The sequence below is a fragment of the Myotis daubentonii genome, chromosome 5 (genome assembly GCF_963259705.1).
Source record: "Myotis daubentonii chromosome 5, mMyoDau2.1, whole genome shotgun sequence".
In the NCBI taxonomy this organism is placed as follows: Eukaryota; Metazoa; Chordata; class Mammalia; order Chiroptera; family Vespertilionidae; genus Myotis; species Myotis daubentonii.
The window spans coordinates 18,561,905-18,575,923 of NC_081844.1; the positions used below are offsets into that span (position 1 = coordinate 18,561,905).

At 44.5% G+C, this 14,019-nt stretch overlaps 1 protein-coding gene across 2 annotated transcripts in view; it reads right to left on the reverse strand.

Moving 5' to 3' along the window:
* GATAD2A (GATA zinc finger domain containing 2A) overlaps positions 1-13,543 on the reverse strand; it is a 111,520-nt gene extending 97,977 nt beyond the window's left edge. Inside the window, exon 1 of one of the 2 annotated variants that reach the window (XM_059696075.1) lies at positions 13,200-13,543. The gene's annotated coding sequence lies outside the window, so the exon portion shown is untranslated. The remainder of the gene's footprint in view (positions 1-13,199) is intronic. The other variant, XM_059696071.1, reaches the window with a different exon arrangement.
* Positions 13,544-14,019: the final 476 nt, after the last annotated feature.

A 14,019-nucleotide genomic window follows, 5' to 3' on the forward strand; every position in this document is an offset into this window, starting at 1 on the left:
TTGATGTTTCTAACTCTCTATCCCTCTCCTTTCCTCTCTGTAAAAAAATCAATAAAATATATTTAAAAAATAACAAAACAGTCCATCTTAATTTTGTGTTAAGTTCCACACGTAATTGGCAACTATTTTTTTATTGATTTTTAGAGAGAGAGAAGAAAGAAGAGAGAGAACATCTGTTAGTTGTTCCACTTATTTATGCATTTATTGGTTGATTCTCCCCACTCCTCCCCCCACATTGGTTGATTCTTGTATGTGCCCTGACCAGGGAATAAGCCCACAACCTTATGACCAACTGACCTACCCATCCAGGGCCATAATTGGCAACTTTTTTCTGTTGATTCCACCACCCCAACCCCAAAACCTTCCAACTGCTTAATAGAATATCTGACACAACCTTCCCTGGGTGAAAAGAGAAGCATTCTTCAAATCTGAAAAAATGATACAAAATACAAAGTGTTGACCCCCAAAGACATACCCTGGACCAGTTTTGTCAGCAACTTGCTTTGCTACAAAGCAATTCAAATTCAAAAACTTAACTGTCTTATTCTCAAACAGGTGACTTGGTATAGGAATGCAGAAAGCTCCCTGATCCCATGTGCAAGGATAGGTTAAAACAAATATCCAGAATTTTCACTGTAATTCAGCAGCTGTATATTTTGAGAAATGTTTTATGAAAATTAATCAGATTATGTATATTAAAGCAATACAAGCAAAATATTACCTTACTGCTCCTCACCTGGGTCTTGATTAATGCTAACTTAATTAACTACAAACAGCAAAGTGTGGTAAGGTGGGAGACCTGAGACTTGAGATAGATGTAGGGATTCCAGAGCCTGAGCTGGCAAGCTCTGTGTGAATCACCAAGGCGACAATCACCGTTTTAAGAGGGAGGCATCAGCTGCAACATATTAATGACACACCCCTGTGGACTGAGGTGTGCACTGATGACAGGTGGGCTGCTCCAGAGGGTGTGTCAACTTCTCCAGCAGGGAAAGCAGGAGTGGGGGTGGGGTGACACCATTACAAGGTTTATTTTTGAGATAGGAAGAGAGAACCAGGTATGTAAATGGAAAAGGCGACAGTGAATCCAGACCTGTTTGGGGTCCCTGATGTTCAAGCTGGTGAATGCTGAGGCTGCTTGTAGTAAAGCAGCAGTGGGGAATCTTTTTTCTGTCAAAGGCCATTTGGATATTTAAAACATTCAAGGGCCATACAAAATTATCAACTTAAAAATTAGCCTGCTATATTTGATCAAATATTTAATTAACTCACCCCTAATACCTTGGCAGGGCCAGACCAAATGATTTTGCAGGCCTTATATGGCCCTCAGTCTGGATGTTCCTCACCCATGGACTAAAGGCTGCCTCTGTGTCTACCTACTACTGGACTAAACAGCAAATAGTTCAGCTGGGTAATTATGAAATATGATGCAATCACCTTCAGACGCCATTCTAAAGCTGAAGAAACTCTAACAGACAACTATGGCTAACAGCCGTGGGCAAACTACGGCCCGCGGGCGGAATCCGGCCCGTTTGAAATGAATAAAACTATTGAAATAAAAGACCGTACCCTTTTATGTAATGATGTTTACTTTGAATTTATATTAGTTCACACAAACACTCCGTCCATGCTTTTGTTCTGGCCCTCCGGTCCAGTTTAAGAACCCATTGTGCCCTCGAGTCAAAAAGTTTGCCCACCCCTGGCACTAGAACCATATTTTTCTTGAAGTTTTTCCTCTATCCTAAGAATAAGATAGTCAATTAATACAGATACCAGTTAATACATTTTAAAAACACTTGTTAGCTCGGCTGCTGTGGCTTAGTAATCAAATATCGACCTAAGAACCAGGACGTCGGTTCAATTCCTGGCTGGGGCACGTGCCCAGGTTGTTGTGGGCTCGGCTCCCAGTGGGGGCATATGGGAAGCAGCCAATCAATGATTCTCTCTCATTACTGATGTTTCTATCTCTCTCCCCCTCTTCCTCCCTCTCTGAAATCAATAAAAATATATATTTTTTCAAAACTTGCTATTGCCCGGCTGGTGTGGCTCAGTGGTTGAGCATCAACCTATGAGTCAGGATGTCACGATTCAATTCCTGGTCAGGGCAAAGGCCCAGGCTTCGGGCTCCGTCCCCAGTGGGGGGCGTGCAGGAGGCAGCTGATCAATGATTCTCTCTCATCATTGATGTTTCTCTCTCTCTTCCCTCTCCCTTCCTCTCTGAAATCAATAAAAATTTAAAAAACAAAACAAAAAAACTTAAACAAAATTTTCTTCCAAATTCACTTTAAATTTCATATCTTTCATAGGCCAGATCCTTGCTAATAATAGCTAAGCCTCCTTCTTCCACTCTAGCCCCTACAAATTCTAATTATCTTTCTAATGTACTTATTAGATAAACTTCTAAACACCATCTGAGCCTATTCTTGCACAACAGAGTGACTAAAGAAAAGAAATTTGGGCCAAAATCCAAGTTCCTGTCCTCTTTTATAACAGAAATTGGTCAAAGGCTTCACATTGTGTGAAACTGACTGAAAGGGAGTAACATCACCTACTGAATGTTTAAGGTACTGTACTTTTTTGTTTCTAATAAGGAAATTTCTTTAAAATTTCTGAGGGACAAAATTTAAGATGTCTTATATGATAAACACTAATAGACAAGAACTGTCTAAGAGACTACTCATCCCAATTTTAGCAGGATGAGGAGCCTACTGGCACCAGCTCCTGAAGTTCACAGGCTGGTGGCACATAAGGACACAGAATGTTTTCAATGCAGAAAAGACATTCATAGGAAAAGATTGAGGAAAAGGTTGTTCCTCTGCCTCGGGAAGGGTCCGGCAAATCTTTGTGGATATGACATTTGAGCCAGCTTTAACAGATGAGCATCTAAGGCATCCAGAACGACAGAAGCAAAGGCAAAGGCCAGAGCTGGCTACACCTGAAGTGGAGGGGCTTTGGGGCAGAAAGAGCTGAAAAGAGATAGACTCATTATATTTTAAACTTTCTAGATGCCATTCTCTCTTAAAACAGAATGAACTCTTTACTACCTGCTTAAATTCACAAGCTAAGCAGAACTACTTGTTTTCTAAGAAGCTCTCTAAAGAATAAAGTGTATACATTCAAAAGTGTACTGAGTTTTTTTTTAAGTACCCTTATGAACAAGAGCACTAACCACTTTCCATACTTTGCATATTTAGTACTCTAAAGTCTGAAACTGTTTTCACTGAGTTTCAGGACAAGATAACCACAATCTCTAAGAAAGAATTGTTTTTAAGTTTCTTATTTCACCCCAAATTCATGCTTACATGGTGATATTACAAAGCAACTGGTTGGAAAGAAAAGGAAAAGATTCATGTTTGTGTGAATTTGATTTTCTCAGTACTTTGATGCTTCATGAAAAATACAATACTCTTGACAGATTACAGCTACTACAAAAAATGTTTTTATTTATTTATTTTTTAATATAATATTTATTGATTTCAGAGGGAATGGGAGAGGGAGAGACAGAAACATCAATGATAAAGAATTATCAATCAGCTGCCTCCTGCACACCCCCTACTGGGGATCAAGCCCACAACCCGGGCATGTGTTCTGACCGAGAATCCAACCTGGTTCATAGGTTGATGCTCAACCACTGAGCCACACTGGCCAGGCAACAAATGTCATTTTTTAAGTCACAACATTCTTACACTAGATGAGGAGTTTATGGGAAACAGATCAATACCATTTGCCTCATTCGTGTCATATGTGCTGAAGAGTTCTCTGAAAGACAGCTTTCTAGATATGGGCCACTTTGTCAACATGTGTGTGCTTTGTTCTGAGTGTCATTTCTAACCACAATTCTGAACCACTTTGTGTCTGTGCAATGTGAGGTTCAGGCTCCTTCTGCAGTTAGTCTCTGTGTGGCCCTGATGTCCCACTATTACAGAGTTCTGAGCACAAATGGTTTCCTAAAGAGTTAAATACAAACAGCTCAGAAGTATCATCATGAACATAAGTGTATCTCCCACTCTGTCTTCATCTGCATGTGTCACCAGTTGGCAAGGAATATCTCTTTTCTGTCTATACATAGCTTACCAAAAAATGCCTAAGTCTTTGAGGTTACTAAGTAAACCATGTTTTCTATGAATTCAAGAATTAAAAGGGAAAAACAATCAGAAAACTACCAGAAAAAGAAAGGCTATATGACAGTTTTAAGTCTAGAGATCAAGCTACTCAAACCTGCTGGGCAAAGAAAGAATGTTAGTCACATCATCAATCTGCTAATAAACATCTTTGATTTAGACATGAAGAAAAACATGTTTTAAAAACTGATATCCACATCACGCCCCCCACTCCCTAGTTGTTAAATGGCAGATCTTCCAACTTAACATAAGAAGGAGGGAAAACATTCCTCCCAAAGGTTTTCCTAATAGGGTGGGTACTCTCCCTCCTTCCCTGGTGCCCAGCATTTCACAATAGAAAAATACAGGTGGTGGGTCTACTTAGTTTTCTCCTTCACAGCTTGATAACAAACACCAGGCCCTCTTTGCATGCTGACCTAGTCAGGCCTACATTTTACCAACTCATGGTTTGGGAAGAGTAAGATCTATTTCAAATTCAGGGCAAAAGTCAACCTTTAATAGGGATACTCTGAGAAGTAAAATATAAAACTTGAAGCTCTATAAATATACATATAAGCCAAAACCTTGAAATGCCATGTAAGTTAAAAAAATAAATAAATAAAACTTGTGCTATGTTAAGAATTTTAGACCATCTTAAATGATGAAAATTCTCAAAGGAAAAAAATTCAGAAGCAGCCCCCAATTCTGTTATCTTGAAGCTCCTTAAAAGATTAAACTCTATGTAGACTGCATACCATTACAAAGAAGTCTAGATGATCTGATTTCATTAAGCCATCATTGGTTTCTGATTTTAAAATGCCTATTGAGAGCACAATTTAGATATGATTTTAATTTGAGTTTCATCTTAAATCCTACTATGGCACATTTTATAAGACTTCTACATTTTTTCAAAATATATTTTTATTGATTTCAGAGAGGAAGGGAGAGGGGAGAGAGAGAAACATCAACGATGAGAGAGAATCATCCATTGGTTGCCTCTTGCCAACCCAGGCATGTGCCCTGACTGGGGAATTGAACCATGACCTCCTGTTTCCGATGCTCAACCACTGAGCCACGTCAGACAGGCAAGACTTCCTACCTTTGAAGGTAACATTGGGCTTTATTTATTAAAGGTACCCAGTTCAGCCCGGCCAGTGTGGCTCAGTTGGTTGAGCGTTGTCCTAGGCACCAGGAGGTCACCAGTTCAATCCCCAGTTAGGGAACATGCCCTGGTTACTGGCTCGATCCCCAGCAAGGGGCATGCAGGGGAGCAACCGATAGATGATGTTTCTCTCTCAACAATATTTCTATTTCTCTCTCTCTCTCCCTTCCTCTCTCTAAAATCAATAAATATATTTAAAGGTACCCAGATCAAACCCTGACTTTTAGAGTAGCATAACTTCCACAGGTCAAGGGAACGCACCAGGCTATTTTTCACTTCCAGGCCCTTGCCTGTACCCATGCTATTCCTCTCCTCAGGATGTCTAGTCACCTATTTACTAACAAGTAGCTCTCTCCATCACCCCTTCCTTTGCTGACCCTCTAAATAGCCCCCTCCTTCCCTGATACAACTGCACTTCACTAAACTTGCTAGTCAATGTGCCTGTGTTTTCCTAGCACCCTATGAGCTCCTATGTCCAGCCAAGTGTCTGACCCTTAGCAAGTTAAATGAATATTTCCATCACCCGCAAAGGTGAGGCTTTTGCTAGCACATACAGCAGCCACATGGAATATAGGTTTGAGTCGTTTGCCTAGTTACCTTGTTATGCTTCAGGAGGCACTGCAAGTCCTTATGGCAAGAACTGTACACCCAGTGTAAGACTACAATGAACTGAGGGAACTCAATAAGAAAAATCAGCCAACCCAGGAACTTGTAGTTCACAGGCCTTTGTCATACACAGCAGCCTGTGACCCCAATGTGAACTGGTTTGATCTTAAGCAGTATTAACTGTCCAAACTTGGGTGCCAACCTGGAGAGAAACAGTCAGCCTTGATATGATTCTGTAACAACCCATTTATAAGGCGTCTACAATAATCTGATTGCTGATTTCATGCTTACCATCCATGCCCCACAAATAAGGAGACTGAGGCTCAAAGAGTTTAGGCCACTTGCAGTTAGGTCACTTTCCTGAGCTAACAGAGCCAGCAAGTGGTGAAATCTGGACACAGACCGAAGGCTTTCTAACTCTGAAGCTTCTACTGTACACAGGGCCTCCTGTGGTACTTTTACAAAGCAGTGAAGGCAAATAACAGTAAAACATTCTTCGAGAGCACACTCTTTCAGAAGTACCCATCTACTGTCTGCTTCCTTAAGTTCTATACGCATCTCGAGAAATCCCTCTACAAGCAAGCTTCTGCAGGGAACGCTGTGATAATGCAACAGGAAATCATCCTGTTGGCCACCCTGCCAGAGTTCTGAGTTTGTGAGTACATTAGCTGAGCCCTAGAACTGCCAAGTGCTCCCAACTCTGATAAATCAGCTTTCCAAGGAAAAAGTGGTTTTTTCTATGCTCAAATTGGGGCCCAAGAACTCAGACTGGAGGGCTAGGGAACAGGAAGTGAGGAGGGAGCAAGCATCCACTTTCCAAGGACAGCAGAACCCAGAGGTGGGAGCCTAGTCACATGCACAGTTGCATTACTTGTTCACGCCCACTTCCGGCCTGGGCCTTCCTCTTCACCTCCAGAATCAGTACTTGGTGGAAGGTAAGAAGAAGAAAACAGACTAACCAAAAACACTACTTATAATACCTTGCTCTTCTCCCGGGGAACCTGTGCCCCAAATGAGTATCCACCCTCCTCCTGGCTCCCTCACTTACCTAAGAAAAGCACTTGTCACATAACTGACCTGTGTGAACTAACATCAAATCTGGCCACAACATGGGAAAGTCAAAACAGCACTTCCCCAAACCCAGTGTAAGAGGGAACCCTAGGACAGAAGGAACTCCATGCACCATGAACCTACCAATACATAACAAAGCAATCTATTTGAAATCTCACTTTTCCTATGCCATAAATAACACCCAAGCACTTCCCTTGTCTGAATTTTTTTTTAAGCTTTCAAACAAGGCAGGAAGGGCTTTTAGAGCTGTTTATCTCTGCATAATATGCACTGCCATGAAGAAATGCCACAGGATTCCAAAACACGCTGCCACCAACTTCAAGAAAAGCAAAGCTGAAAGTGCTCCTGACCAGGACCATCCCAGACTCTCTCTAGTTACTCCAAAATTACAGCCACAGTCATCCTGGATCAACCAGTGCCAACAGCCAATAATCAACTGGGAAAATGCCATAATTTCTGCCTTGTTATAGAGGGAGGAAACAGAAGCAAGGAGCCTGGTGAGGAAATTCGAAGAGTAGTGAGGTTTCACTTCTAAACACCCAAGAAACTCCACCCCAAGCTTCCAACATCTATGGATATTCCCAAAGAAGCTCTATGATATTCTTTCATTCATTCACTTGTCTGCTTCTGGGATGTAAGCCCCTTGAGAGCCTACTGCATCTGTCCTGCTCAGGTGTCCAGCATGGCTCATGGCAGGCACACAAACATTGCTGAATTATTTGCTGGCATAAGAAATTACGAGCCAAAATATTTAACACTTTCTTTTTAAAAAAATATTTCTTTATTGATTTCAGATAGGACAGGAGAGGGAGAGAGAGATAGGAACATTAATGATGAGAGAGAATCTTTGATTGGCTGCCTCCTGAACAGGTCCCACACTGGGGATTGAGCCCGCAACTGGGCATGTGCCCTGACCGGGAATCAAACCCTCATGACCTCACGACACTCAACTACTGAACCACACCAGACAGCCTTAACACTTTCTATATTTCAATCCAACTGAAGTTGCACTTAAAAAAAAAGAAAACCTACCTATGACCACATAGGAAAATCTGTGGTAAATATAGCCCTTACTTGAGAGTTCAAACGTACCTTGTAGGTCAGTTTGAAGGAATAAATTCGTATTAAACAAAGGCAGCCAGGCTGCAGAGAGGATAGAGCCAAGCTTAATACCAAAAATAACACCATCCATTCATTTGGATGGAACGACTTGATACAATAGTTATTTCCCAGTTCCAAGAGTTCAGCTTCTTTCTTATCATCAAGATCCCACGGGATTTAATGCCCCCTGTGCTGTCTCCAACAGGAAGGAAACACTGACTTCCCTGGCTATTTCAGTTATATAAATCAACAGTTTATTGTCCAGAGTTAGAAGCTGGGCAATGTTGGGACACACATGCCTTTTAGAGCCGCCCACCAATGGGTAACCATATTACATTACATCTAATAAATGTACCTAGATCAATATCATTTCTAATTATCCAAGGTTTTTATTGCTGTAAGGATCTTTCAATTAAAAAAAAAAAGTTTAAAAAACTTCCTGTTAGATAAAAGAGACTTGGTGGTGGCGCCACCATCCACCAGAGTGAAGTCTGTGGCACACAAGAGGCACAGCATAATTTCAAAAGGGATAATGATCCCTTTTAAAGTTGTTTACCTTAGTTTGTATATGTTAATAATAATAAACTTTGCTCCTTTCAAATAGAATGTTATAACTGTCCTTTAATGAATTAGGAGAAATTTAAGATTGGTGGATATTTCTTGGACTCAATATAAAGTCACTTTATGTGTGTGTGTGAGAGAGAGACACATGAAGGGAAGGAATGGGGATATTTCAAGGGGGGGAAACACCCCTTTTCCTCAAATTTGGGAGAAGCCTAATGGGGACCTAGCTCAGATTTTCACCCATTATTTCCCCCTGGGTTTTAACTCTCTGGGGCATGTGCCATCTGTACCCACACTAGGAATGGGTCCAACTCATGGCCATGATTTTAGGGCTTTCACTAATTGCTAAGAAAGAATCCTCTCAAAAAACAAAAACAAAATAAACTGTCCTGCCCACCCCAGCCCTCACCCCCACCCCCACAGCTCTCTCTATCCTGGGAGCTCAAGGTGAATTCTGATCTCCTCATGGGCACTAAGCCACACACTGGCCCTCTCAATGTACTATTATTGTGTCGTGTCAAATGCTTTTATACATCTCTTTCCCAGCCTTTTGTCCCCAAATCTGATCCATTACCCTAAAAAAACAGTTCTTATTTCAAGGTTCTAATGTTTAAAAGACCACTCACCAGGTAACTGCTGCACATCACTCATTCAAGCAGTCCCAAAATATGGATATGATCCTTTAGGTTTATGGTACTCCTACTATCTTTGTCCCACAATTCCTCAAGTTCATTATAATCTATCTTGCCTATGGCTCAATTACAGTAATACATTTTCCTACTTCCCCTTAACTCATAAATTACCCCTGCCCTAGCCGGTTTGGCTCAGTGGATAGAACATCAGCCGTGGACTGAAGGGTCCCAGGTTTGATTCCGGTCCTCGGTTGGGCTGCAGGCTCCTCCCAGGCCCAGGCCCTGGTCAGGGCAAGCGCAGGAGGCAATCAATCAATGTGTTTCTCTCACATCCATATTTCTCTCTGTCTTTCCCTCTCTCTTCCACTTTCTCTACAAATCAGTGGAAAAATATCCTTGGGTGAGGATTTAAAAAAAAGATAAGTTACCCCATTTTACAGAGGGAGAAGACAAGGCCAAGGCAAATACAAACGTCTGCCACACAGCAAATCTGCCTCACATCTGCTGTCTGAACACATAAAATTTCTACGAAACCCGGCTTGGGGGCGGGGGGGGGGGGGGGGGCAATGGGTTTTGCAAGGGACATACCAAGTTTGTTTCTCTTCGGGCATATTTAGCCTGGCAGAATGTCAAGTGCTTCCCGGCCTGGGAGTGTAGGACAAACCTTAATCTCCTGAGCACAACCATCAACCTTTACTGCACACCAACCATGTGTGAAGCACTGTGCTGGCCATGCCCTGCTCATTATCTCAGATTCATTCATTCATTCATAGCATTCATACGTCTAGGAAGCACTTCCCATCTGTAAGCATCTTCACACACATTTACAGAGATGTGACCCCTTAAATATTTAGTAACATACCAATTTTGTGCCATAACTTGTCCAAGGCCACACTACTAGGGAGGACAGACCCAGAATCTGATTCAGGTCCTTCTGACTTCAAACCTCCCCCTTCCCTAACACCCTATATTGCTGGTCCTATGGGTTTCATTTAAAATAATAAACACGTCAGCACTTCTCTGCCCTGTCTCAGGACACCCTAAACCCTGAGCTTCCCACCATCTTTCCCCTGCCTTTCAGGGCAGTACCTACAGCTGACCAGGAAAAGGCAGTAAAAGAGCAACCAGCTCTGTAGCACCTTCTTGCCTGGACTTGACTACTTCAGGAGCAGAGGGCCCAGGAAACTCCAAACACTTCTCCACAGAAGAAAATAGCTCGAGTTGAAACTTGTGTCCACATGGTCCACCGACAGATTTAGAACTCAAATTATAGCCTCCGCAGGAGTCTTCACAAAGAACTCAAATTAAGCAAGACCCAGATGGAAATGAAGAGGAGAGGGACAGCCTTAAGTCAAACTGTAAAGTGAACTGCAGTTATAGCAAAGTCAGAGTGTAGAACTCGTTGAAATGCTAAACCAAACAGGAGTTCAGCCTATATTTCAAAACTCCACTTCAGGAACGGTCTCTCCACTTTTTTAGCCTGAAACTTGTGCATGGACACAAAGTGGTTGCAAGTTACTCAGGTTTCAAACTGAGTTCATTCCCGTCCTTTGGACCATCTCTCAATGCCAGCATTCATCTACTTGGGCTCCAGAGAGTGCTGAGTTTGGCAAAGCAGATAAAATTAGCTACTGGAGTGAACTTGGAATCTAGGGTGGGCCATTAAAAAAAGTACACATGAGATTTGTAAAGCCACGTAAAAACTTCCTTTGGCCAGCCTGAAGTCATCTAAAACTTAGAGAAATTAAGTCAAAACCCCTGTCCCTTGCCTCTATTCCACCCTTCCTGGATCTAAGGTGACCCATTTCCTGCTTCTTGCCCTGCCTTTCAAATCAGAGTGGCCCACAAACTGAGGAGCCTCTAGAGATCAAGGGGTAAGTCAGAGAGCCTAGGAAGAGAAAATGCAGCAGAAAGACATAAAGGAGCATTTTTTTTTTCTCCCTGCTACTCCCTATGCAGAGGGAGGAGTAAGGCATGGGACAGGAAGTGGATCAGTCCCACAACTTGACAGTGTGATAATGGACAATGTTCCAGTCCTGTCCCTCCTGCCTCTACACTGGCCTGACACCATGGCTCAAAAACAGAGTAACCAAGGTGGTCATCTGGAAACATCACCTGCTCCCCCCAAATTTAGCAGGTCCTAAGGGACAAGAAAACAGTGATGTGTGTTTTTATTTGTTTTGTTTTTTGCCTCTCTGTCTCCCAATTTCCCCTTCCAGCCAAAATCTCTCTGGCCTCTGGAACGTAAGGTAAAAGTTCAGAGAAGACCACCCAATCTGGCAAGAAAGAAGATTGAAGGGAAGGCACATTTCTCCTTCCAGAATGGAGGGAAGTGGGTGCCACAAAGATAAATAAGGGGATCTTGAAGTTCCAAGAAGAAATGAGGAGACAGTTTATCCCTTAAAGAATCAGGAGGGGAAAAATAAATCTAAAATAAATAAACAAACAATTTTTTTAAAAAAGAGAATCATGAGGGAAACCTCAGGCAAGTGGGAGGGGAACCCTTCTGAATGCAATAGGACCCCCTCAGTGAAGTGAAAAAATTTACCGTGTCTCTCATCAGAAAAGAGGAATCTTAAAAAAGTGGAGACACACTTTAGAGATGTGTGGAGCCCATAGGAATAAGACATATCATATTAGCCAGGGGGGGACCTCTGAAGGAGCCAGTGACCCCCTCCAAACATTATAAGATGCATAGATTAGTAGAGAACCCAAAAGAAATGGCAAATAATTTTGAAAAGTTAGTTTTTTGTTTTTGTTTTTCAGAAAACTAAGCATCCAGTCAGATGTATGGGCATTTCAGAGTAATGGAGGACCTCTCAGGAAAATGGAGGCACTCATCAAAAAGCAGAGTATCCTGTCCTGGCCAGTGTGGCTCAGTTGGTTGGAGCAACGTCAGGATAAACCAAGGTTGTGGGTTCAATCTCCTGTGAGGGCACATACAAGAAGCAACCAATGAATGCATAAATAAATGGAACAAAAAATCGATGTTCTTCTCTCTCTCTCTCTCTCTCTCTCTCTCTCTCTCTCTCTCTTTTCTTTCCTCTCTCTAAAATTAATACAATAAAAAAATAAGAAAAAAAAGCAGGGTTCCCATCAAAAGTGGGGATAGCTCAGAAAAGTAGAAAACACCTTCAAGAAGGATTCTGACAGGCACAGGAACAACTCAGATTAGTTCAGGGATGTTTGATAGAAGAAGGAGGTCACCCAAACAAGTGGGGACAGAAAAAAGCAACTCAGGAAAGTAGAGGGAAAGGGGACCTACAAAAAGTGGGAGACACCATAGAAAAGTGGGACAACAACCTAGGGGCCTGGCTCAGTGGCCGACCTATGAACCAGGAGGTCATGGGTTCAATTCCTGGTAAGGGCACATGCCCAGTTACTGACTCGATCACCAGTGTGGGACTTGCAGAAGGCGGCCGATCAATGATTCTCTCTCATCATTGATGTTTCTATCTCTCTCTCCCTCTCCCTTTCTCTGAAATCAATACAAATATATTAAAAGAAAAGTGGGACAACAGCTCAGAGAAGCTGAGATCTCCTCAGAAAATCAGTGTGGAGGATCCATGGAAAGCCAGGTGGTCGTGTCTCCTGGGGGGAGCGGGATCCCTCAGGGAAGCAGAGGATCCCTAGGAAGACAGGTAGTCCCAGAGAGGTGGGGTGCTGCCCTCAGAGAGGCGAGGCCCCTCAGAAAAGTGGAGAGTCCATGAGAGAAGGGGGCTCCCCTCAGAAAAAGGAGTCTGTTGGGTCCCTCACAGAGGTGAGGTCCCTCAGAGAAGGAGAATCCCTTGGAGAGGCGGGGGTTCCCCACAAAAGTGGGGGATTCCTTCACAGAAGCGAGTCCCCGCAGACAAGAAGGTCCGCACACTGGAGGCGGTCCCCTCGCAGAAGCGGAAGCCCCAGAGAAGCCCGGGGCACCGGAAGCCGGGGACCCGCCACCAGCGGCGCTGGCCCCTCACTCACCGAAGTTGCTCGGCGCCCCCACAGAAGGCTGCTAGATCCCGAGCGGCCTCGGGCTGCGGAGTCGGGTCCAGTCCGCTCGGGTCCCGCAGCGGCAGCTCCCTCAGGTGGGTCCGCGGTGGCGGCAGCGACAGGACGACGGACGGCGGACCGATCGACTGCGCGGGCGACGCGAGGCGCGCTCGGGCGGCGGGGGTGCGCGTGCGCGCGCTGGGGCGCTGACCCCGGGCGGGAGGAGCCGCCGCGCCGCGCTCGGAGCCGCGGCTCGGTCTCGCCGCTCTGTCTCACACTGAAATTGCCCGCTTCGCAGCCCGGCTTCCCCGGTTGCTAGGCAGATTTCGCCTCGCACACTTCCGGGTTGAGACGCGTCCTGCCGAGTGGCGGCGCCGCAGGCCAATGAGGTCCGGGCGGGGCTCCAGGGATCCGCGCCCCACAGAGGGCGTGTCCAGCCTTACGACGGACAGCGACCGGTGGCCAATGAGCGCGCGGGCCGGCTCGCTCTCGGGATTGCGCCGGCGGCCTGGGCGGGCTCAAGGAGGTGGCACAGAGTAACTGACAGGTGGCCTGCCAATGGTAAAGTAGAGCGGGCCTCAGGACCAGTCAGAGCCCTGTTAGGGCGGGGCTTGGGTTTGGGGGCGGGCACCGGGAAGGGCAGGGCTTGGGAGACGCGTCAATCCGTAGCCGGCTCGCTCGGACCCTGGAAGGCGGTTCGACTGGGCTGCGGGGCGGCCAACAACTGACAGGGCAGGGGGTTCCCTGCAGTGCTCAGCAGGGGCGCCCCACCCACAATGCACTGGAGGCAGCCTGGGCCGGCCGGGCAGGC